The sequence below is a fragment of the Sarcophilus harrisii genome, chromosome 1 (genome assembly GCF_902635505.1).
Source record: "Sarcophilus harrisii chromosome 1, mSarHar1.11, whole genome shotgun sequence".
Classification (NCBI taxonomy): Eukaryota; Metazoa; Chordata; class Mammalia; order Dasyuromorphia; family Dasyuridae; genus Sarcophilus; species Sarcophilus harrisii.
In genome coordinates, this window is record NC_045426.1 from 415,530,953 (window position 1) to 415,555,740 (window position 24,788).

General features: G+C 31.2%; 1 protein-coding gene and 1 long non-coding RNA gene across 2 annotated transcripts in view; one reads left to right on the forward strand and one right to left on the reverse strand.

Moving 5' to 3' along the window:
- CDH10 (cadherin 10) overlaps window positions 1-24,788 on the reverse strand; it is a 287,440-nt gene that overhangs the window by 114,179 nt on the left and 148,473 nt on the right. The gene's annotated exons all lie outside the window — the stretch shown is intronic.
- The window catches only part of LOC116420548, a 56,369-nt gene continuing 40,979 nt past the window's right edge, over window positions 9,399-24,788 (forward strand). The window contains exon 1 of the long non-coding RNA XR_004230899.1: window positions 9,399-9,572. This is a non-coding gene — a long non-coding RNA (uncharacterized LOC116420548). The remainder of the gene's footprint in view (window positions 9,573-24,788) is intronic.

Genomic DNA, 24,788 nt, shown 5'->3' on the forward strand with positions numbered 1-24,788 from the left:
TGATGATATCTACATGCAGATTGAAGCATAACTTTTTTAAACTTTATTTTTATTCAAGAATTATTATTTATTTGTTTTTAGTACACATTTTCTTTCACAGTACACTTCTATGGAAAAGTTTTGCATGGTTATACATGTATAGTCAATATTGAATTATTTGTATTCTCAATGAGGAAATTGAGATATTTCCTTTAATTCCAAGGACTCTGCCCCCCACGCTGCTAACATTCAAACATTATTCTCAGTCTCCCTCTTCTCATCCCTCATTTCCATTCTCCTCAAACTACATCCCTCCAATATCCCACTATATAACTATGTATCCTTTCCACTGTGTTCTCTGGAATATCCAACAATGCCATTTTTTTTTCTTGTCTTTTCTTTTCCTACTCATATTTTCTGGCTTTCAATGAGACCTAATTCTATTCAGGTGACACAAACTTCCCTGTCCTTAGTATCTGATGAACTTTCCCATTCATTTGTCAAATTGGGGGAATTAGAATGGTCCTTTTTTCCTAATGCTTCTTCCTGGCTCTCTCTATACTAAAACCAATAACTAATTTGTTCTTCAAAGTTCACTCAATTTATATCTATCTACTAGCCAATCAAAATTCTGTTATCCTTTTTCTTCAATGAGTTCAATGATTAGCTTATAGGCATTCTCTGCTTGATAACACTTTCCTACGTCCTGAGAGATTTCAACATAAATATTGATGCTCCCTTATTTTATGTTAACCACATAATTCCTCAACTTTCATTTTCAGAAAAGTTTTGTAGCTGACCTATGACAGATTTCCTAGTATGTGCTAGGAGAAAGGATCAAATTAGTTTTCTGACTCTAGGCCAGTGATTTCTTTCTTATACCAAGTTAGAGGTTTCTGCCTTTGTCAATGTAATGTTTATTAATAAAATCAGAAAAATATTGAATAAAATAATTGACTTTAGGGGAAGAACTAAGAGTAAAATAGCTACAATTCTATCCTTCATTATGTCAGATTCTATCTGAGGGCTCTTGATCAAGTTATTTCAACTTCACAGACCTCATTTTCCTTTTCTGTTAAGTGAAAATTTTTAATTATGGAATCTTTGAGGTCCTTCCTAACTGTACAGTGGCATCATAAATTTTGAGATAAATAAAAATTTTGCATTAACTTTATCCTTTGAAAATCATTGACTTCTCTTTCTTTACTCTGCTCTTTCTCCATTTTGTCTGCTTCATCTCTCTGCTGTCTGTAGAAAGAAATAGGTTAATCATTTTACAAATGGAATTAATCACTGAAATTATTGAATTCATAACATTTAATGATGTGCAAAGACAAGATTGGAGTTTATTATACCTCCTAGGTTTATTGTCTATTTATAGAAAATGAATTGCTTTAGGGTTTGACCCCCATGGTGCCAAGGGATACTTGTAATTAGCAGAAGGGCTAAATTTTAATGTAACTCATCTTTTATTCAAATAGAAAGAGAGAATAGCTCAATTGGAGATGAATAACTTAATTGTTTGCACTGTATAAATATACAATTCCTTGACCACAAAGTTGAATGGTAGAAGACATATTTTACTTATACTGTATATAAATGTTACCTTTATCCTGATGTGTCCTATTCAGATTTGATACTGATTTATCTTAAGGACTTTTCAGGGAAGTTTGGAAGTCAATGATTTTAAATAATCTTAATAGAAAATAGATTTCTAAATTATAAAAACTAAATCTCAATATTATCTTATATTTTCTTCATGGATCTGCTTGCTTGGTAAAATAATGTTTTGGGATAGTACTCAAATCATTATTTGTATTATTTGATGATTTCCTTCAAAATGAGTATTGCATTCTTAAAAATAGGCTTAGAAGTTTATTTTATTTTGATTTTTTTTAAAGACAACATCAAATTCAAAGTTTTTTAAAGATATATATATTTTCTGCCCTATCATCTTATAGAAAAATATTGAAGAATCACATTCAAAATATAACTTGCAATGATTTTCTAAATTATTTTTCATTGTACATTTTTCTACATGGTTAATATATAGTAAGGCAGTTTTTTGTTTGCTTCATTTAGTTCATTATTAAATTTTTGTCATTTCTGAAGTTGTTTTTATAATCTTTATATTTACTCTACATGAATTCTTATGTAAATTGTTAGCAACTTTTCCATTTTAATCTTAAGTTTTTTGAAAATAATTTAAGTGATTTATACTTATTCTTTCTGTGTGTGTATATATATATATGTGTATATACATGTGTGTGCGTGCGTGTGCTTCTTCAAGAGCCGACATTTTATCAAAAATTATTTATTAGCTTGTGTAGCTTAACCCAAAACAAAGCACTGAAAATGCTTAGATGGGCTGAACTATGCCCACCCTAACAAAACTTTTCTCCTTGGTTTCCTTCCCAGTTAGAATCTTGAAAAAAATAGCCATAAACATGTCAAATTGTTGAACTATGTCTGATATTTTCATTTTACTGATTAGCATATCATTTATGATGCAAAAATACAAACATGTACCTGTATATACATGGATGTGTGTATATGTGCATATATGTACGTATGTATATATATAGAGAGAGCACTTATATAAAAATGATAGTTTATATACATGTCTAACAGAAGCCAAAACTTTTATTTCAATTTCACATGATTCAGCTTTGATTATTTTATTCTTCTATTACTGTAGCCATGACACAGCTTTCCTTGTTTTAATAATAAGTATCCATACATATATGTGTATACATACTATCATATCTACAATTTTTCTTTGATCTAATATTTTATTTTATAGTAAGTAAGGAAATTCAGATTAAATGGACTTGCTATATCATATAGATTTCTACCTCATAGAAATATTTTCATGTAGATTTATTATTTGATAATTTAGTCTACTTTTTAAGAAAGAATGAAGTTGAAAATTTTTTAATCAAATCCTTCACATTCTTATTTTTGTTAAAGCACCATATAAAATTTGAATGAAAGAAATTCTTCCATCTACCAATCAAGTAAGTTTTCATCAGTCAATGTGATTTACTTCTGTTTTCTGAAATAATGACTAATTTATTAATGGGATAGCATCATGATATATCTAACACAATGTATAAAATTTACTAGGCTAAAAAGGACACAAAATAAAATTTTACTCTTTTTATTTGTTTGGTCAATATTTTCCTTTGTATCTTTCTTATCCCTTCAAGAAAACCATATTTCATCTCAAAGAATAAAAATGTGAAGAAAAGTTATTTTATAATTTAAAATGTTATGCTATTTAATAATATTAAAATATAAATATTATAATATCTAGAAATAATCTAACATTATATGTTGTGTACAATCTCAACAACCCCCTGAAAATCTAATGAAAATAAAAATATTTTTTCATAGCTTGCTAGAGTCAATGTTTTTATTTTAATTTCACAGTATTCAAATCTGATTATTTTGTGATTCTTTCCAAAATAGTCAGAGAAAATTTTTTCCTTAATATAATCAGTTCATTTTTTATCAGTTTATACTATTTTACTTATACATTTCTGTAACCATCTTTTTTCTTTTTTTAACTTTTCTTTTTTTAATTTTTTTCCTAGTTATACATACATATTAACTTTAATACAGATTTTTTTTTAAATGAATTATGTTGGGAGAGAAAAATAAGAACAAAAGGGAAAAAATCTGGGAGGGGAAAAAAAAACAGAAAAAAGAAGTGAACATAGCATTTATTGATTTACAATCAATCTCCATAGTTCTTTTTCTGGATGTAGATGAGGTTTTCTATTCAAAATTTACAGCAATTGCCTTGGATCATTGAACCATCAAAAAGAACCAAGTCTTTAATAATTGTTCATTGCCCAGTCTTACTGTTACTGTTTACAATGTATGTCTAGCTCTACTTGTTTTACTCATCATCAGTTCATGTAAATCTTTCCAGACCTTTCTAAAATCAGTTTGAACATCATTTTTATGGAACAATAATATTCCATTACTTTCACATAGTACAATTTATTCAGTCATTCCTCAATTGATAGGCAGGTACTCATTTTTCAATTCTTGGTTACCACAAAAAGAGCTGTTACAAATATTTTTGCAAATGTGGGGGTCCTTTTCCCTTCTTTATGATTTCCTTAGAATACAAGCACAATAGTGATACTGGTGCATTAAAAGATAAGAATAGTTTTATAGCCCTTTAGGCATATTTCTAAATTGCTCTCCAGAATAGTTGGATCATTTCACAACTCCATCAACAATGCATCAGTGTCCCAGTTTTCCCACATCCCTTTCTTCATTTATCATTACCTTTTCCTGTTATTTTAGCCAATCTGAGAGGCATGGGGTGGTACCTCAGACTTATTTTAATTTGTATTTTTCTAATTAAGAGTGATTTAGATAATTTTTTCATATGAATATAGATGGCTTTGATTTTGTCCTCTGAAAAATCTCTGTTCATATCCTTTGACCATTGGGGAATGGCTTGTATTCTTACAAATTTGACCCAGTTCTTTATATATCTCAGAAATGAAACCTTTATTACAAACATTGTCTGTAAAAATTTTTCCCCAGCCTTGAACTTTTGTTTGTGCAAAACCTCTTTTTTATTTAATGTAATCAAAGCTGTCCATTTTGTTTTTCATAATGTTTTCTAGTTCTTCCATGGTTATTAATCTTTTCTGTTTTCTCATATTATTTAATGGACTATCTGTTGAATATAGAGTCTTAAAAGATAAAAGAGCCCTTCACTACCATCTACTCCTGACATGTAGATCTATGATTGAATTTACTTTTCAAAATCATTAATAAGTATTTCTGAATCCACTACTTAAACATGACTTTTGGTGGGAAGGAGTCCTATAAAAGAGAAAGAATATTAGATTTGGAGTCAGGGCACTTAAGTTCAATTTCCAGTTCTGCAAATTCCCTGAAATTCCTTGAGGTAAATTATTTAAGATAAATCAATGTTTTTTCATATGTAAACTGGGAAGAATAATGAAGTTATAACTTGGTCTGGAATAGAAGCTAAATTTATAATTTCAAGTTTAATCATGGAAGCTTTACATATTCTTGGATTTTATTTTAATTAAAAAAACATTATTTTAACATTATCATGTTAAAAATGGAACCTCCTTATCTCACAAAGTTTGTACTGAGGAAATAGATTTGATCTCACTTTGATATCAATAGGAGCTTTATCCTGCTCAATTTTCAAACCGGAACTGTTTATCCTTTATCATGCAATCTAGTAAATTCCCATTCCCAGGGATCAGCATAATAATGCTGAATTTAGTGCATGCAGATCAGTTTAGGCCATTGCAGCTTGGAATTTCTGAGTTCAGTGATCTTCCAACCATTCTTAGAATGCCAATAGAAAGGGTTTTTTGATAATTCAAATCACATCATAGTTCATTTATGCTACTGAAATAATCAATTGTCCTTTCAGACTCAAATGTTTTTCCTATCAAATTAAGGCTCTACAAAGCTAGCAAAGTTATTTTACTTAAGAATGTATCATGCTACACCTCAAGAAGCACCAGAAGCACCCAAGTTCCTGTATGATAAAAAATAACCTTTTCTTTTTGGTGTTTAGAAGCCCTTCATGGGCAGTGAGGTGGCACAATGGTTAGAGTTCCAGCCCTGATGTCAGGAAGACCTGAGTTCAAATTTGACCTCAGGCACTTAACACTTCCTAACTATGTGTGACCCTGGGCAAGTCAAGTCACTTAACCCCAATTGCTTCAGAAAAAAAAAAAAAAAAAAAAAAAAAAAAAGCCCTTTACATTCTGTCTCCACCTTAAATATCCAAATTATTGAACAATATAGTTTTCATATATTTTATAGTTTAAAGAGGTCTATTAACAAATTTCCTGTTTCATCAGGCAATATATAATATATCTCTAAGTGTTTGAGATTTTAAGTTTTTAAGTTTATTGATATAATAATAACAATCTAGCCTAAATTGGATGCATTTATAATTTCTTGAATACAGCATTTTACCTGCTACTTTTGTATCTTTGCAGAGCTGTCCCCTATGCTTATATATATTCTTTCCTCAAATTTGCCTCTTAGAATATTATCTTCCTTCATGACTCAGTTCAAGTGACACCACAAACATGAGGTTTCATTGGAACCTAACTTCTCCCCCTATGTTACCTAATTTTAACTTGTTTTGTGATTATTTGTGTATTTATATATCTATGTGCATATTCTTTCTTTAGTAGCATCAATGAACCTTGAAATATAAGGCATTTTATTTGCTTTTGCCTTTTATGTCTTGCATCTAACATTTCCTGGAATACAAAAGATTCTTAATAAATACTTATTGAATGAATAAGTAGAAAATTCTAAGTTGGGGGTTGAGTATTCCAAAAATAAAAATCTGATTGTGTGTATGGAAAATGTTCATTCTAGAAATGTAGGTTTGAGTGTACTCTATGAGGAAAGTATTAGAACTCCTTGGAGAGTCAAATGTCTTATAATTATAAAAGAATGCAAGGGGAAAGTCAGATACAATTTGAGATACAATCAAGTATTAAAAGATAGGAAAGATGGAAAAGGCTATACAAATAGATGAGAATAATTTGCATAGATTTGATAATTGAATCCAATGTGGTGATGAGAAGGAGAAAATAAGAAGATCCAGTACAGAATATGGGACACAAACATAATTAGCAGGTATAACTTGATAAAAATGGACCAATTGAAAGTAGTCATATAAGTAGGAGAATCAGGAACGAGTAGTGTCATGAAAATCTAAAGAGAAGAGAATAGCAAGGAAAAGGTTGTAGAGAGGTCAAAGAGAAAGAGGATTAAGTAAAGATTAATATATTTGACAATTAAGGGTATAATGACAACTTTGCATAGATCTAGGTAAGAGAAATGATGAAGGCAGATTGTAGAGAGTAAGGAGGGAGTGAGATGAAATGAAGTGAGAAAAAAAAACAAAAAAAAATATCAATTATATGTGATAGATAAAAGAGAATAGATAGATGAAGTGAGGGTCTTTGTTTTCTTTTTCAATAAGAGACAAACATTTGTAGGTAGCAGGAAAGCAGCCATTGGACCTAGAGTTTCTGAAGATTAGTGAGAGAATAAGGATGACAGAAGGGAGTATGTGTTGCACAAAATGGGATGGAATGGGATCAATTGTTCATAAAGATGAGTTTATCTTGCCAAGGGGAAGTCCAGTTCATGTTCCACAGGAGCATAAAAAGATACAGTGATAGAAAACATCATAATGGTGATCATAATGGAAGGAAAAATAAATATCTCTTGGTAAATACTCTCAACTTTTTCAGTGAAATATATGTCAGTGTTCTCAACCAAAACGGTGAGGATAGAAGTCATCAAAAATGAGAAGTGATGAAAATATTTAGAAAATCCATCATAGTAATTGACATTATGAGTTAATTAGGCATATATAAAAAGGAGTGAGTTTCTGTGGTGAGGAAGCAGTTAAAAGAATTTAACATAAATGAATTCAGTATGTTTTCATGTCCACTATCTTTTAGCAGCAGGTGGGTCTCAATGAAGATGGATTTTTCTTTACAAAAAATAAAAATAAAAAAGAGGGATTAGGTATTGTTAATAATTTATATGCATGTACCTTTATGCAGATGATGATGATGTTAGCTCTCATTTACATAGTTCCTGAAGGTTTGCAAAATAATTTAAATATGTTACTTTATTTTATTTTCACAACTATCCTATTAGGTAGGTTCTATTATCTTCAATTCACAGATGAGGAAACTCAGATTGTAAAAGTTGATCGATTTTCCTAGTATCATAGAAATAGTAAGTGTCGAAATCAGGACTCAAATTCAGTTCTTTCTAATTCCAAGTCTAGTGTAACCTATCTTAGCAGCAACTTCAAGTGTACACACACTTATAAAACATACAAACTTATATATGTCTATATTTGCACATGTGTATAAGTACCTGCTTATATATTTGTATATAATATATTGATCTGAATATAAATGTACAAAATTGTGCATTGCAAATATGCCTGTATTTATACACATAAATTCACAGGCATATAGATTTAGATAGATTCAATTATTATTAAGCACTTATTTTATTGTTTGCAAATTACTCTTTTAGGTGCTGGGATTTTAAAGAAAAAGACATAACCTTACCATCAAGAGATTCAAATTTTACCAGAAAAAAAGAAATTATGCAAAGAAAGTCTAATAAAATGTATATAAATATTAAAAAGCAAGTAATTTCAGGGAAGGCACTTATCAATGGGAGGAATAAGAAAGCAATAAGTAGTAATGTTAGTAAATAGATGGTATTTGAACTAAACCTATAGGAATATAGGAATTCTAAGAGGGAAAGATGAAAAGAGAAAATATTCCAAGAATAATGGTTGACCTATGCCAAAGCAGAGAACTGAATAATAAAATGTCATAGAAATATCTATGGATATACATATGAATTTATGGAAATAGATGGTATAGTAACAGATATAGCAAGAAAAGGAAAGTGGCAGAACTATATTTGGCATGCATCAGCTAATTTTAGTTTTAGTTTTGTGACACCATGGAAAATTCTGCATTACTATTTTGCATTAATTCTTGTTTACTCACATCTTCCACATCTTCTAGATGTCTTTTAAAAATCTGAGATTGCAAGAAAATTCTTGTATCATTACATTATTGTTTTTATTTTCTCCTTTTCTTCTTTTTGAGATTTTTCCATTTTTGTGTCAGAATTTTGTTTCTGAGACATACCTATGCCATGCATTCCTACCTGTTATTTTTATGAGCTTTGAAAAAAAAAAAAAATGAAGTGGATAAAGGAATTCACACAGAATTTTTTTCCTTTTTTTTTTTTTTTAGATTTTTATGTGATAAGCAAATATTTTTTTTCTCCCATGTACTTATACAAATAATTGAAAAACAAAACAAAATGAAATGAAATAAAATGTCAAGTAGAAGAAATTCTCATATTGACTATATTCAAAAGTAAATGTTTCACTGCTATTTTGATAGCTTTGGCATAGGTCAACCATTATTCTTGGAATATTTTCTCTTTTCATCTTTCCCTGCTAGAATTCCTATAGGCTTAGTTCAAATACCATCTATTTACTAACATTACTACTTATTACTTTCTTATTCCTCCCATTGATAAGTGCCTTCCCTGAAATTACTTGATTTTTATTATTTTGCATGTTTTAATAATAATAATATTGCATGTTTTAATAAACATGTAATATGTTTATCTTTTCCCTTACAGTAAATAAGATTCCTCTGATCAATCCAGGCCCTACTCTCAGTTCTGTGAGACTAACTCTTATGTTCTATTTTTTGGCTTTCATGACCTCACAGATGGCATAGTTAGTTTCAAAGTTTCCATGGAAACACTTTGTGACCTTTCATGTTCAGAATTAAGACAAAAGTAGAAATTTCTTAAGACAATCTCTGTACTTTTTTTTGGGGGGATAAGTTTTTGAACATACTAGAATTTATTTAGTACTCTATTTTTAATTTAGAACCTCCAGCTTGTTGTTAAGACAATCAGTCTTCTAAGAAAAATTTAACTTTTCCCTATAAAAATAGACCATTCTATTTCAGCTTATTCATTTCTAAAAGGTAAGTTTCTCTTTTCTAGTTCTAAATTTTATTCTTATAAGAAATGTATTCTCATTTCTGATTATCCTGCATTTTATCCTTTACAAAAATGTTTTCTACTTAGAAAACAAAACTAAACCAAAGTACAATGAAGTTAAAGAATTTATGGAGCTAATAAAATTTAATTCGGATCAGATCAGAGACTCAAAGAATTAACTCCAGGATTTTAAGGGAGAAGAATTCAGAAAGAATAATAGGATTATCTGTGACTTACAAAAATTACAAAAACTATCATGAAGGTAAAATGTGGCCAAAGTGGAAAATTTCAATTTTTATTACCTACTAGATGTCTGTCTCCCCTAAAAGTAGAGAATCTGAAAAATTCCTGACCTTCTGAAAATTTATGTGAAGTAAAAGTGATTGAAATAATTTCTAAATTAGATTAAGCTTCATGGATTTCTTTGTATATCTCTATAGGTATATAATTATACTTTTTAAAAATCTATATTCTTTTGTGTGGGGTCATCTAACTTCTATCACATGGATGTTTTATTGGAAATAATATTTTTTTGATTTGGTCCCACAAATAAAAAGATATCCTATTTTTTTTTTATTTAATAGCCTTTTATTTACAGGATATATACATGGGTAACTTTACAGCATTAACAATTGCCAAACCTCTTGTTCCAATTTTTCACCTCTTACCCCCCCCCACCCCCTCCCCTAGATGGCAGGATGACCAGTAGATGTTAAATATATTAAAATGATATCCTATTTTCTTAACAACTTATTGAAACAAACATTTTTGAATGATTTTTCTGTTGAGTTTAGATGGGACCAATTTCTCAACAGAAAGACTTAAAGTATTTTTTGAAAACTGAGATCTTCTTAGTGCCTACAAAAAAAAAAAAAAAAAGAGGAAAAAGAGAAGTAGCAACAGCAGATAAAGAAAATGAATAGAGCAAAACTCTTAATTCTGTGATTCATTTAATTAGTTATTTACTAGAAGCTTAAAGAAGGGGGCAGGGGGAAAAGGATAAATATTTCATTGTCAATCAGTTTGGGACAGAAGGAATGGACTTGTGCCTAAACCAGACCTAAAAACACTGATTTAAGAATTCATCTGAGGTGAATTTCCTTTTAATTACAAATAAGAACAATAAAATGGATTGACATTGCAAGCAAGTATACACACTACATCATTCAAGCAAGAAGAACCATTTTTATTATTTTTAGCTCTTTTGAGACATCATTAATAGAGCTTAGTAATTATTGCAAATTTCTAACTTCTCTCCAGAATTTAATTTTTTGGGAAAAGTTAAAGCATAGAAAAAAAATCTTCAATTCCAAATGCTATTTCATGTGATGAAAACCATATAAATCAAATGTATAGGAAACAGTTCTTAAATACAATATATGTCAAAATAATAATTTAAGCAACAATGTCATATAAAGTTCATACAGGTGCTGATCCTCTTTTCAAGATGTTCAGCAAGAAAACTTGTGAATTAAATACTCTATGCTAAACATATTATTCAAGGTCTTTCTATCATAAAGTATGTTTAATAAGATGATGCATCCTATTACTCATTTTGTCAGTATATTTTCACAAGATAGATATGTATATGTATTTTCAATAAAATGAAATGACAATAGAGTATTATAAAGGCAGATTATAGAAAGTATATATAATTTCATTTTTTTTTGGTAGGTAAGAAATTAATCAACTTAATGGAATTATATGATAGCTATAACCATTAGCTTGAAGAAGGCTCAGTCACACTATGGGTGATCCTCAAAAGCATAAGCAAATTCTCTAAGAATTCATCATTGGTAATGTCTTAGAGAGTCTAAAAAAAGCTCTTGAGAAGGAGTTATTATTTGTCTTTTCCTTTTCCTATTATATTAAGATTAAACTATTTGATCATATTAAGTTATGAGCACATAGATTGCTTGTCTTATTTTCCCAGGAATTCAGACGTTATTTTAAAAAGTATGACAGTATTCTAAAGAAAAATGAAAAACAAAAACAAAATTAGCTATAAATTTTTGAAATTTCAAAATGGTTTATTTTGAATAACCCTAAAATATACACAGGGAAAATGTGCTATTATCTACTCTTTAATTATGCAGAAAGAAATAATGGCTAAAATGTAAAACCAAACTAAAATACAAATGTACAGAGAATCATCAAATCATTAAAGTTAAACTTATGTTTATGTCTCCTCATTTGAAAAGGATTTTGTAGTTCTAAAGGCTGTTAGAATGTTATTTTACATTAAAGTTATCAAAAGATGATTATGAATCTTAATTTTATTTGTCATTTAAAATTATAATTGTTTTTGATATTTATTAGTTTGTATAAAAAGAGATGTAGAGAGAGATATAAATATAGATTTAGATATGTCATAATTGAGATGCAATCCTCTACCATGGTCAAATATGGTGACATGGATTTAGAATTAAAAGTTAACATAAAGGGCATCATTTCCACCCCTATAAATAAGTAAACAGAAGCCTGGACAGATTAAATTTCCTGACAAAGCTAACAGTGATCAGGATTTGAAATCAGGTTCTCTCATTCCTCAAATCATAACTATATTATATTTTATCTTTAGCATATGTTAAACTTCTTCCTTTGTTGGTTTTATTTTTTAAAAATTCATTAATCTTAGTACTCTTAAATAACTTAGAATTTATCCACATGTTCTAAAATGTCTTACTACTGGTGTGTTTATCATTATCACATTTTTTTTTCTTAAAATTCCCAATCTATAAACTATGATAGGGGAGCTAGATAGTAAAATGGATAGATCACCAGGCCTGAAGACAAGGAGGCTCATGTTCTTGAGCTTCAATATGGCCTCAGACACTTATGAACCCAGGGTAAGTAATTTAACCCCTATTGTCTCAGTTTCCTTATATGTAAAATGAGCTGGAAAAGAAAAATCAAACTAGTGATTTCTTTGCTAAAAAAAACCACAAAGATTTGGACATGTCTGAAAAATACCTAAGCAACAACAAATAACTAAGCATAATGTGCTATTGTAAAACTTACTTTAGATTTTTTTCCCCTAATGTTCCATTCATTTTGGCATATAAAAAACAAACAAAAAAAGGAGGAAAAGCAGATTACATTTTTAGAGAGCTTCTAGTACAGGCCATAATATATGTAGTCTGTAATCTTCTACTCTGCTCCTGTTGGCTTGTTGTTTTTTTTCTAGTTTGTTATTAAACAGGCTGGTGGGAAAATATGTCTATATATTTGGGAATAAAGCACAGCTATCATCACAGCACATGGTCTGCAGTTAATTGTGGTTTCTAATTCTGGATCCTTGTTTTGGTTCATGTACTCATGTTTTCCTAAGAATATTGAATTAAGGCATCTGAAATGCTATATTGAGATAAGCTTTTGTACTAGCACTCCTTCAATTGAAATCTTCTGTTAGTTTTTTCCTATATAATTCCATTTAAGGAAAAGGAAGTCTCAGTTTGAAAAATTGCTAATTGATCAAATATGTTCATTATATTTGGCACTTTACTCTCAACATAATCAAACAAAAGTAACATATTTCTAGTTAGGCTTTTAATCGTTCCATTCTAAGCTTATCTAAGATTTATTGAGTTTGTCATGGGAGTATTTAAAGTGATGAGGTCAATAATTGAGTCAATAAACATTTATTAAATGCTTTCCAAGGCCTAGGCCCTATGCTAAGTGCTGGAAATACAAATACATCTCTTAAAAAACTCACATTCTAATGAGAAAGAGAACATGAACACAACTATGTAAAACATAGATATAGATATGATTAATTGGAGATAAGTAGGAAGAAATTAGGTATCAAGGGGGTCTGGAAAAGGCTACTTGTTAAAAATTGGAGTTTATTAAGTAGGAAGATGACATGGTCAGACTTGTGCTTTAGAAGATTACTTGGACAGCTGAATAGAAAGAGCAAAGACTTGTGTAGAAAGACTAACCCATAGGCTATGTATGTCCTCGATTTGAAGTTTTCTATATAGGTATCAGAGTGAGAAAGAACTATAAATTACGATGATCATTGAAAACTTTACAAAGTTTGCAAAGCACCTCATATTCATTATCTCATTTGAAAATAGGTAAAATAGCTATTATCCCTGTTTTACAGAGAAAGAAAATGAAACCCAGGAAACTAAAGGGTTTACTGTACATTGTCTTCTCTATAGTATTTATTTCAAATTCAGAAACATTTATTTTATATTTCTCAATTAAAAACAGTGGTAGAGTACTGGTTATCAGAAAGATAGTTTTTTTTTAAATTTCAATAAGTTTGATATTAATTTTAATGCAATATTCTGAATGTCTCTTCTTGTTCAATTCTAAACTCTACTTATTCTTTATAATTATTATCCATATTTGATATATGATAAACACCACAGTGTAGTTGTAGCCCAAGCATGAATGAGTGAATGAATAAATGAATGAATGGGAGAAAGCACTTAATATATGAAAAGTACTATGGTAAGATTTAGAGATAATGTCTCTACCATGAGACTGCAACATCATGGACAGAAGGAGTTTTTTTGTTTGTTTATTTGCTTGTTTGTATGTTTATTTATGCCATTTTAAGAACCTTAATACAGCACAATTCCTGGAATATGGAAGGTGCTTAATAAATGCTTACTGACTTACTGACTTATTTAATATTTGTTTTCCAAAACAGTTTCCTCAACTCAATTCTTCATTAATAATTCCTTAGCATAATCTTCCCAATATTAGTTCTGTATTTTGTTATCTTAGCACATTTATTAGGTGAAATTTCAGGGTTGTTTCAATGTACACTTCTCTTATTATGATTGATTTGGAACATTCTTTCAAGGGGTTCTTAACTGTGTTTGTTCTGATAAGAACTGTTTTACTCACGTCCTTTTATCATTTATCAGAGAGGAACAGAAAAATCCAAGTATTTACCTCTTTGACAAAAATTGCTACTAATTTTGACAGAAGTAAAGTGGGTAGGTAGGGATCAGGGTGAATAATAAGGTGAAATTAATCATAAAGATGATCTCAAAGATGAACAATAGGGGAGAGGTTAGTTGCATAGAAAGCAAGTTGCCTCGTTTGGATTAAATGCTGCCAGGAAACTACTTATTATAATAGTAATCAAATAGAGAAAGAAAAGAGGTGGCCAAAAATCAATGAAGCTGTTCCATTTCAATCACAACACAATCATAATAACTAACACTTATGATTAGGTAAAGATGAATAGCATCAGTATAAAAGGACAATGAAAAAGGCTATGCTCTTCTTAGAACAGAAAGAAAATCCAGAAGTCCTGGTTATAAGGAACATGTTACTCATGCCACCCGGAAGGATTATTGACCTTGAACAAAAATCATTTATCATTTATATCATCCTAGTTGACATATGATTTAATGTTCTGTCTACTGAGGCATGTATATGCTATCTCTCCTAATGAAACAAGATCAAGTGACCATCATAATTCCTCTTCCCATGTTCTTTTTTTTTATTGCATTTTTCCCCAATTATATGGCAAGGAAATTTTTAGCACTCATTTAAAAAAACAACAACAAAACAAACAAACAAAACCTTGTAATACAGGTTTTTTTTTTTTTTTAACTTTTTAAATAGTAATAGCTTTTTATTTTTCAAAGTACATGCAGAGATAGCAAAACCTTGTTTTCCAAATTTTTCTTCTTCCCTTCTCATCTTCCTCTTCCTGTAGATACCAAGCAATCCAATACAGGTTAAACATATATAATTCTTCTGAACATATTTCCACATTTATCATTTTGCACAAGAAAAATCAGATCAAATAGGACAAAAAATGAGAAAGAAAAAAAAAAACAAGAAAAAAAGGTGAAAATACTATGTTGTTATTGACATCCAAGCCCCATAGCCCTATCTCTGTATAGCACTAACTTTTACAGGATTTTGTATTCCAAATTTTTCTTCCTTTATTTCTCCCTACCCTCTTTCTTAAAATGGGAGTCAATTTGATAATGTTATGCATGTACTGTCTATTATGTAAAATATATTTCAATATTAGCCATAGTTGTTAAAGAGGAAATCATTCAAAAGGGGAAAATATGTAAAAAAGTAAAATAAATGAAAGTTTGTGTCAAACTGCATTTATAGTTCATCTCTTCCTTATCTGGAAATAGATAACTTTTTCCTTTGCAAGTCCTTTCTTTGTACTTGTCATGTATCCTTGTTTTGCTGATAAGAACTTTCATTCCTGGCTGATGGCTAATACTGTGAATAATGTTTTCCTGATTTGGCTCATTTCACTTTGCATCCTTTCATAGAAATCTTTCCAGGTTTTTTTTTTTTTTTTCTGAAATCTATTTATTCATCATTTCTTATTGCATAATAGTATTTATAACATTGTAAGTAGTTCAGCTTGTTCAACCATTCCCCAACTAATGGGCATCAGATTAATTTCCAACATATTGCCACCATGAAAAAAGCTGCTATAAATATTTTTCATCTGTAAGTCCCTTTCCCTTTTTCATGATTTTTTTTAGAATGCAGATACCAGTAGTGGTATTAATAGATTAAAAGTACAGTTAGATTGCCCTTTAGGCATAGTTCCAAATTAGTCTCCAGAATATTTGAATAAGTCTACAATTACACCAACAAAACATCGGTGTGCCAATTTTCACACATGTTTTTCATTATTTATCATTTTAATCTAATGAATGTGAAGTGATAATTCAGAGTTTTTAAATTTGCATTTCTGTAATCAACAGTGATCTGAAGCACTTCTTCTTATAATATTGAAAGCTTTGATTTCATCTGAAAAGTGCTCATATTCTTTGACCATTTATCTATTGGGGAATGACTTGTGATTCTTATTTGAGTCAGTTTTCTATTTGAGAAATGAGTCCTTTATAAAAGAAAAAAATTGCTATAAAGATTGTGTCCCAGCTTTCTGTTTTCCTTCTTTTTTATTGTAGTAAGTTTATTTATTATTAAGATACATTGTTTTATGAATCATGTTGGGAGAGAAAAATCAGAGCAAAAGGGGAAAACCATGGGAGTGATGAAAACAGAAAAAAGAAGTTAATATAACATGTGTTGGTTTACATTCAGTCTCCTTAGTCCTTTTTCTGGATGCAGAAGTAGTTTTCTGTCCAAAGTCTATTGTGATTGCTTTGGATGATTGTACCATTGTGAAGTACCAAGTATTTCATAGCTGATCATTATTCATTCTTGCTATTACTGTGTACGATGTATTCTTGGTTCTGTTTCTTTTACTCAGCATCAGTTCATCTAAATCTTTCCAGGCCTTTCTGTAATCATTGTTTATCATTTTTTATAGAACAATAATAATCCATTATCTTCATGTACCACAGCTTGTTCAGCCATTCCCCAATTGATGAGCATCCATGTTTTTTCCAATTCTTTCCTACAACAAAAAGAGCTGCTACAAAAATTTTTGCACATGTGGGTCCTTTTCCCTTCTTTATGATTTTGTTTGGACACAGACCCAAACTGGGTCAAAGGGTATGTACCATTTGATAGCCCTTTGGGTGTAGTTCCAGGTTCCTCTCCAGAATGCTTGGATCATTTCACAACTCCACCAACAATGCAGTAGTGTTCCAGTTTTCCCACCTCCCCTGTAATATTTCTCATCATCTTTTCCTGTCATCTTGGTCAATCTGGGACATGTGAAGTGGTACTTCAAAATAGTTTTAATTTGCATTTGTTTCATCAATATTGATTTGGAGCATTTTTTCATATAACTATAAATGGTTTTAATTTCATCATCTGAAAATTGTCTGTTTATATCTTTTGACCATTTATTATTTGAGAAATGACTTTTATTGTTATAAATTTGACACTATTTTTTATATATTTTAGAAATAAAAATGTTATCAGAAATATTGATCATTAAGATTTTTCCCAGCTTTGTACTTCCCTTTCAATATTGTTTCTGCTGACTTTGTTAAACTTTTTAATTTAAGGTAATCAAAGTTGTCCATTTTGCCTTTCATAACGTTGTCTACTTCTTCTTTTGTCATAAATTCCTCCCTTCTACAAAGATCTGATGGGTAAATTATCCCTTATTCTCTTAATTTCTTTATGGTATCATCCTTTATGCCCAAATCACGTATCCATTTTGATCTTATTATGGTATGGGGTGTGGGATGTAGGTCTATGCCGAATTTCTGACATTATTTTCCAATTTTCCCAACAATTTTTATCAAATACTTAGTTCCAGAAGTTGGAGTTTGGGGGTTTATCAGATACTAGATTGCTATAAGTCTTAATTATTGGGTTGTATGAATCTATTCTATTCTACTGATTCACCACTATGTTTCTTAAGCAGCACCAAATGATTGTGATTACTGCTGCTTTATAATATAGTTTTAGGTTTGGTACTACTAAGTCACCGTCTGTTATGCAAGCCAATTGCTAATGCTTGCTGAGGATCTCATTTTGACCAGCAAAATAAATTCCTTCATGTGAGAGGATGATAAGATAACAATACAAGGAGACTGAGAGGCGGTTGCATTCTCTGACCTCTCTTCTCTTCCCTCTTGCCTCTGATTTACTTCATTTCCAATTCATAAGCAACCTGTGCTTCAGGAAAGCCTGATTTGCAATTCCTTCAATAGAGTTATGATTCACAGCTGTGGGGACTTCTGAGAACCTACCTGTCCCTTAATAGGACAGTCAGTTGCTGTAATCTCTCTGCTAACATTTTATTTAAAATTTTTGCATCAATATTCATTAGGGAGATTAGTCCATTATTTTTTTTTTCTTTCTTTTGGCTCTTTCTAGTTTAAATATAAGTACCATATTTATATCACAGAAGGAATTTGGCAGGCCTCTTTCACTGATTTTTAAAAATAATTTACATTATTAAAATTAACTGTTCTTTAAGTGTTTGGGAGAATTTACTTATAGATTCATCAGGACATGGAGATTTCTTCTTAGGGAGTTCATTAATGTTTTGTTCAATTTCTTTTTCTAAAATGGGATTATTTAAGTATTTTATTTCCTCTTCTGTTAACCAAGGCAATTTATATTTTTGTAAATATTCATCCATTTCTGGTTAGATTGTCAGACTTGCTGGCATGCAGTTGGATAAAATGGCTCCTAATTTTTGCTTTAATTTTTTTATCATTGGTTGTAAATTTACCCCTTTGATTTTTGATGTTGGTGATTTGTTTTTTTTTCCTTTATTTTTTCTAATCAAATTAATAAAAGGTTTATCTATTTTGTTACTTTTTTCATAATAACAACTCTTAGTTTTATTTATTAGTTCAATAGTTTTTTTTTTTTTTTTTACATTCTATTTCATTAATCTTTCCTTTAAGTTTCAAAATTTCTAATTCGGTATTTAATTTTTAAAATTTGTTTTTTTACCAACTTTTTTAGTTGCATGTCTAATTCATTGATCTCCTTTCTCCATTTTATTCGTGTAGTTTTTTGGACATATAAAATTTCCCCTAAGAACTGTTTTGATTGCATCCCATAGGTTTTGGTATGTTGTCCCATTGCTGTGATTTCCATTATATGGATTGCTTCGGTGATTTGTTGTTTGACCCACTCATTCTTTAGAATTGGATTATTTAATTTCCAATTTCTTTTTAGTCTATCTTTCCCTGGTCCTATATTGAATATAATTTTTATCGCATTATTGTGGTCTGAAAATGAAGCATTTACTATTTCTGCCTTTCTGTATTTGATTGTGAAGGTTTTATGTACTAATACATAGTCAATTTTTGTGTAGATGCCATGCACTGTGATGAAAAAGATGTATTCCTTTCTGTCTCTATTCAATCTTCTCCAGGGGTTTATCATATTTAAGTTTTCTAGGATACTATTAACCTCCCTAGTTTCTTTCTTGTTTATTTTGTGGTTAGATTTCTCTGATTCTGAGAGGGGAAGGTTGAAGTCCCCCACTAGAATACTTTTGCTGTCTATTTCTTCCTGTAATTAGCTTAAAATCTTCTCTAGGAATTTGCCTGCTTTACCACTTGTTGAATATACTTTTAGAATTGTTACTACTTCATTTTTTGTGGCACCCTTTCTCAAGATGTACTTTTCCTCCTATCTCTTTTAATAAGATCTATATTTTACTTTTGCTTTATCTGAAATCAGAATTGCTATCTCTGCTTTTTTTTTTATTTTAGCTGAAACATAATAAATGCTGTTCTAGCCTTTTATCTTTACTCTGTATGTATCTCTCTATTTCAAATGTGTTTTTTGTATACAACAAATTGTAAGATTTTCTTTTTTAATCCACTCTGCTAATTATTTATGTTTTATGGGAAAGTTAATTTCATTCATATTAAGTTATGATTACCAGATCTATATTTCTGTCCATCCTATTTTCTCCCTTGTATATAATTTTGTTCTCTGTGTCTAATCTGTCCTTAGCCCTGATTTTTTTTTAAACCTGTCCAACCCACTACCTTACCTCCAATAACCTTCCCCCCTTCTTTTATTAGTATTTTTTGAAACCATTCTTTCATTTGGGTATCAGCCCTTCCCCCCTTGTTACATTTCCCCCCAATATTTTTGCTTTCCTTTCTATCCTGTCCCTCCCTTTTCTTTTCCTCTTTCTCCTCCTATTTGTTAAAGTTAGATAAATTTATATATCTTAACTGAATATTTAATTGATTCCTTCTTAAAACCAAATCTGATGAGATCAAGCTTCAGACAATGCTCAGCCCCCTCCATTTTTCCCCCTTGATTATAATAGGTCTCTTGAGTCTCTTGGTGTGAACAAATTGTCCCTTTTTACTTCCCCTTTCCTCTTTTTCCAGTACACACCTTTCCCCACCCCTTAATGTCTTTTTCTTTGATGTCATCACATCAGGGACCATTCACATCCATGTGATGCCCCACTTTGTCTGCTCCATTTGTCAATGGATACAGTTCTCAAATAATTACAGATACTATTTTTGACTGGGGATGCAAACAGTTCAACCTTTAAATTTATATTTTTCCTCTGTTTACCTTTCTAAGATTCTCTTGAGTCCTGTGCTTATAGATTACATTTTCTGTTTAGTTCTCTTTTTTTTTTCAATAGAAATGATTGAAAGTCTCTTATTTCATTGAAACTCCATCATCTCCACTGAAAGATGATGCTGAGTCTCACTGGGTAGCTAATTCTTGGTTGTAACCACTGGTTTCTTTCTTTTGATTTTTTATGGTAGAAGCTGCCAGATCCTGGATAATACTGATGGTTCTTCCTTGATATTTGAATTGTTTTTGTCTAGCAGCTTACAGTAATTTTCCTTTGAGATTATACTTTTGGAGTTTTGCAACAATGTTCATTAGGGTTTACTTGTGGAATCTTTCCAAAGTTGATTGTACTGGACCATCTGTGTAAATAATTCTAGACTGTCAGAGCCATACATACCAGTCTTTGGGATACCCCCAGATACACATGAAGATGAGCGAATCTTAATATGTAAAACAGCCTTTCTTTATTGGTAATCTCAGCAGGGATTAGCAGAAAGTAAGAGCAAGAGAGTGGAAGAGCAAGTGCATGTCTCTCTCTGCATTTCCCTCTATGGAATCAAAGCTACTTATATTTACTCTCCTTTCAGATTACCCTGTGTCTAGCCCACTGAGTAGGTAGATCTATAGAAGGGAGACACCTGGAGTTAGTGCTGCATCCTAGATGGAGATAGAGCAAGAGAGCACAGCCCTGGAATCCCTAATGAACCTATTAGTGGTTCCTTTAACACCTGCAAGACACAACCTCCTGCCTCAGAGGCCAAACCCCTATTTACCTCCTGGGACCAACCTACCAGCTGACATGGCATACATGGCAATTCTCAGAGGAGAAACGTCCCTAACAGATGATTGATAGATTTTTTTCAATGAGTATTTCTCCCTCTCTTTCCATAATATTGAGGCAGATTTTCTTAATGACCTCTGGTAGAATGCTATCCAGCCTCTTTTTTTGGTCATGGCCTTCAGATAGAACAATAATTTTTAAATTGTCTCTTCTGTTCTATTTTCCAGGTCAGCTGTTTTGCCAATGAGGTATTTCCATTTTTCTTACTATTCAGTTTGTTTGACTGATTCTTATTGTCTCACAGACTTGTAATCTTTCATTTGCCCTGTTCTAGTTTTTAATGTGTGACTTTTTTTTCAGTTAGCCTTTGTATCTCTTTCCCCATTTGGTTTATTCTGCTGTTTAAGGAGTTGTTTTCTTCACAATTTTTCCTTCCTTTTCCAAGCTGTTGACTCTCTCATATATACTTCTCATTTCTTTTCTCATTTTTTTCTTCTAATTCTGTTATTTGTCTTTTGAAGTCTTTTTTGAGCACTTCTAAGAAGGCTCTTTGGTCTTGAGACCAATTTATATCATTCTGAGATTTCTTCTGTGGACACTCTGTCCTCCTCTGGGTTTGTGTTTGTATCTGTCCCCATAGTAGCTTTTTATGCTCAAGGTTCTTTTCTGTTTCTTGCTCATTTTCTTTCCTGTTCTTTTGGTATTTCCTCTTAAAAAAAAAAAAAATAATGTCAAGTTCTGCTCCTGGGGCATAGAGGGTGCTGTCCCAAGCTTCCTGTGAAGTTCTGAATATTTACTTTGATTACAGCACCCCTTGTGTTTGTAGGGGGTAGTTTTGGCTGCTTTGTTCAGGACACAGACTAGTTTCCCAGAATTTGCTTTCTGAGCTGGGACTAGAAGCTGCTCAACTGATTTTCTTGCCTACTGAGCCAGGAGTGAGCATCTTAACTTTTGGTTTGGTGTGATTAAGACCCTTTCACAGGCTTTCCCAGAGTCTGTCCAAGCAGAGCTGAATACTCTTTTCATCCCAGTGAGAATGATCTTTCTTGAAGTTTTTTCAGTCTATCTTTAACTGGAAAGTGGTATAATTCCATCAGACTCTATTCAGAAGTTAGGTTTCCTGTGGTTTGTCTTGGTCTTGCCTGCCACCATAACTTTCTATCATCAGATTTTTTTTTGCAGTTGTTGTTTCACTCATTTGGGGGCATTTTTTTTTTTTTTTAAATTTGAGCGCTGCTTCCAGGATGAAAGGGGAACAGTTTCAGACTTCTTGTACCATTGACTTCAGGACCTGACCATTTACACAGTGCTGCTGATATTACCCTGAGACCCATAGAGGGCCCTCATGCCTGTACTGTACTGAAGGATAGGATTGGGTGACTGGTACTGCTGGAGGCCATAAATATATGACAGCTTATCTGGTTATGAGATGGGATCCTAGTGCTGGTATCTGTTGTACACTGAGGCCAGTGCAGTGTTTCAAGCTCAGAATAAAGGATAACTTTAATGAAGGTAACAACACTACCCTGACTTGCATAGCTTTTTTTTTTTTTTTTTTTTTTTTTTTGCATATCCTAAAAGGAAAAAAAACATACTTTTTTTCCTTTTGGGAAAAAAAAGAAAACAGAGAAGTGGATGGTCTTAGGTTTGTTCAAGATATTCTTTTTAATCTTTGTCTTTAGTCCATCTCTGCCAGGCTGTTCTCTGAGGGGAATGTGATTTATAAAGACAATGAAGTTTTGATGTTCAACCGATTCAAATTTAACAAATATGTAAGTGCATGTAATGAACAAGAAATGCACTGGGTTAGGTTTTGGGGAATAGAAATGAAAAGATGTGTGTCTACCCTGAAGGATTTCATGATCTTCTAAGGAGGGATATGGGAAAATATGTACATAAGTGAGTACAACATGAAGAATGTGAGACAAAAAAAGTTGAGATTAGATAAAGAACATTGGGTAAAAAATGAAGAAAAGATCACTTTTCATAAAAATACTAACTTCTTGAGGCAGCTAGATGGCACAGTGGATAGAGCACCAGCCCTGAAGTCAGGAGGACCTGAGTTCAAAGCTGGCCTCAGACTCTTAACACTTCCTACTTGTGTGACTCTGGGCAAGTTACTTAACCCCAATTGCCTGAGAGAAAAAAAAGAGTATTGACTTTTATTGAAGAGGGAGTGGGCTCAAAATATGGCATAGGACATGTTTAAATGTACTGAGGTAAGAGATAGGCAGAATGAAATCAACTGGTTTGGGTATGGTATAAAGTACACGATGTGGATTGTTATAACAAAATGCTGCTAAGGTAACAAAATGGGGACACAACTACAAGAGTTTCAATGCCTTCAGAAAATTGCCAGTGCTAATTCTTGGCTGCAGTCTTTCATTTGGAAGAAATTGGGGAACTGCTTTGTGAAATACATGAATACATGAAACTGAAGAGCCCTCCTTTTTTGGCTCTGGAGCTTGGTAGAGCTATATTAATTGATTCAAGTCTACTAACTACAAGATGAACAGACTATTCTTTGACTGGGTTAGGAAGGGGATAATCCAAAGACATTTTTTTAATCCAAAGACATTAACTAGCAAAGAATATGGTAATATAATGCTCTGAAGGGAGAGATAGACATTGGGGTTTTATCTTGCCACCCAGTTTGCCATTTATGTGGCCCGTGAGTACATGACTCTTATATTACTGTTGTCTGTATTATGCCAATAATTTTATGCTTTTTAGGATCTTGTAAAGGAGTCGTGAAGATAGATATTATCTTATAAATTTTAAAATATCAGGAAAATCAACCCTCCAAATCCCCAAAAGTGGCCTATGTCAGAATTTCCAAGAAATCAGATGGTGTTGAGCAAATTTTGGATGAACGATTTTTTATCAAAACAGACTTCATAACCAAACAAAATAGAGTTATAATGATTCTACTATTGATTATGGGGATTAGGAAGTGAGTCAAATGTGATATAAAAAATCTTTTCAGTTTGAGTTTGCTTTTCTTCAAGAACCAGTTTAAGATAAGAAAGATAATTTGTACCCTCATATGTGAGGATGATTTCTATTATAACTTCATTGTATATAACCTTTTTGCAAATTTTTTAAGGTTATAAGTTAAATGAGACTGGGATATCAATCATAATAAAGACCCTAGATAATACCTATTTATCTTTCAAGACATTTTCAAGGAAAATTGCCCTGACCTTCTATAACCTACAGAATAGTAAGAGAGGAAAGGGATATGGAGGAATGGTGACAGAAGTGAGGGTTATTTAAGAGGAAGGAGTTTTCAGAAGCAAAACATTTTTGAGGACAGAAAGCAGAATAAAAAGGGGGGTTGAATACAGATAGGAAGAATAAATGTGAAAAGAAAATTGAAGCAAGTTTCTCTGATAAAGGCCTCATTTCTCAAACATAAAACAAATTGAGTCCAATTTATAAAAAAATGAAAGCTATTCTGCAATTGATAAAT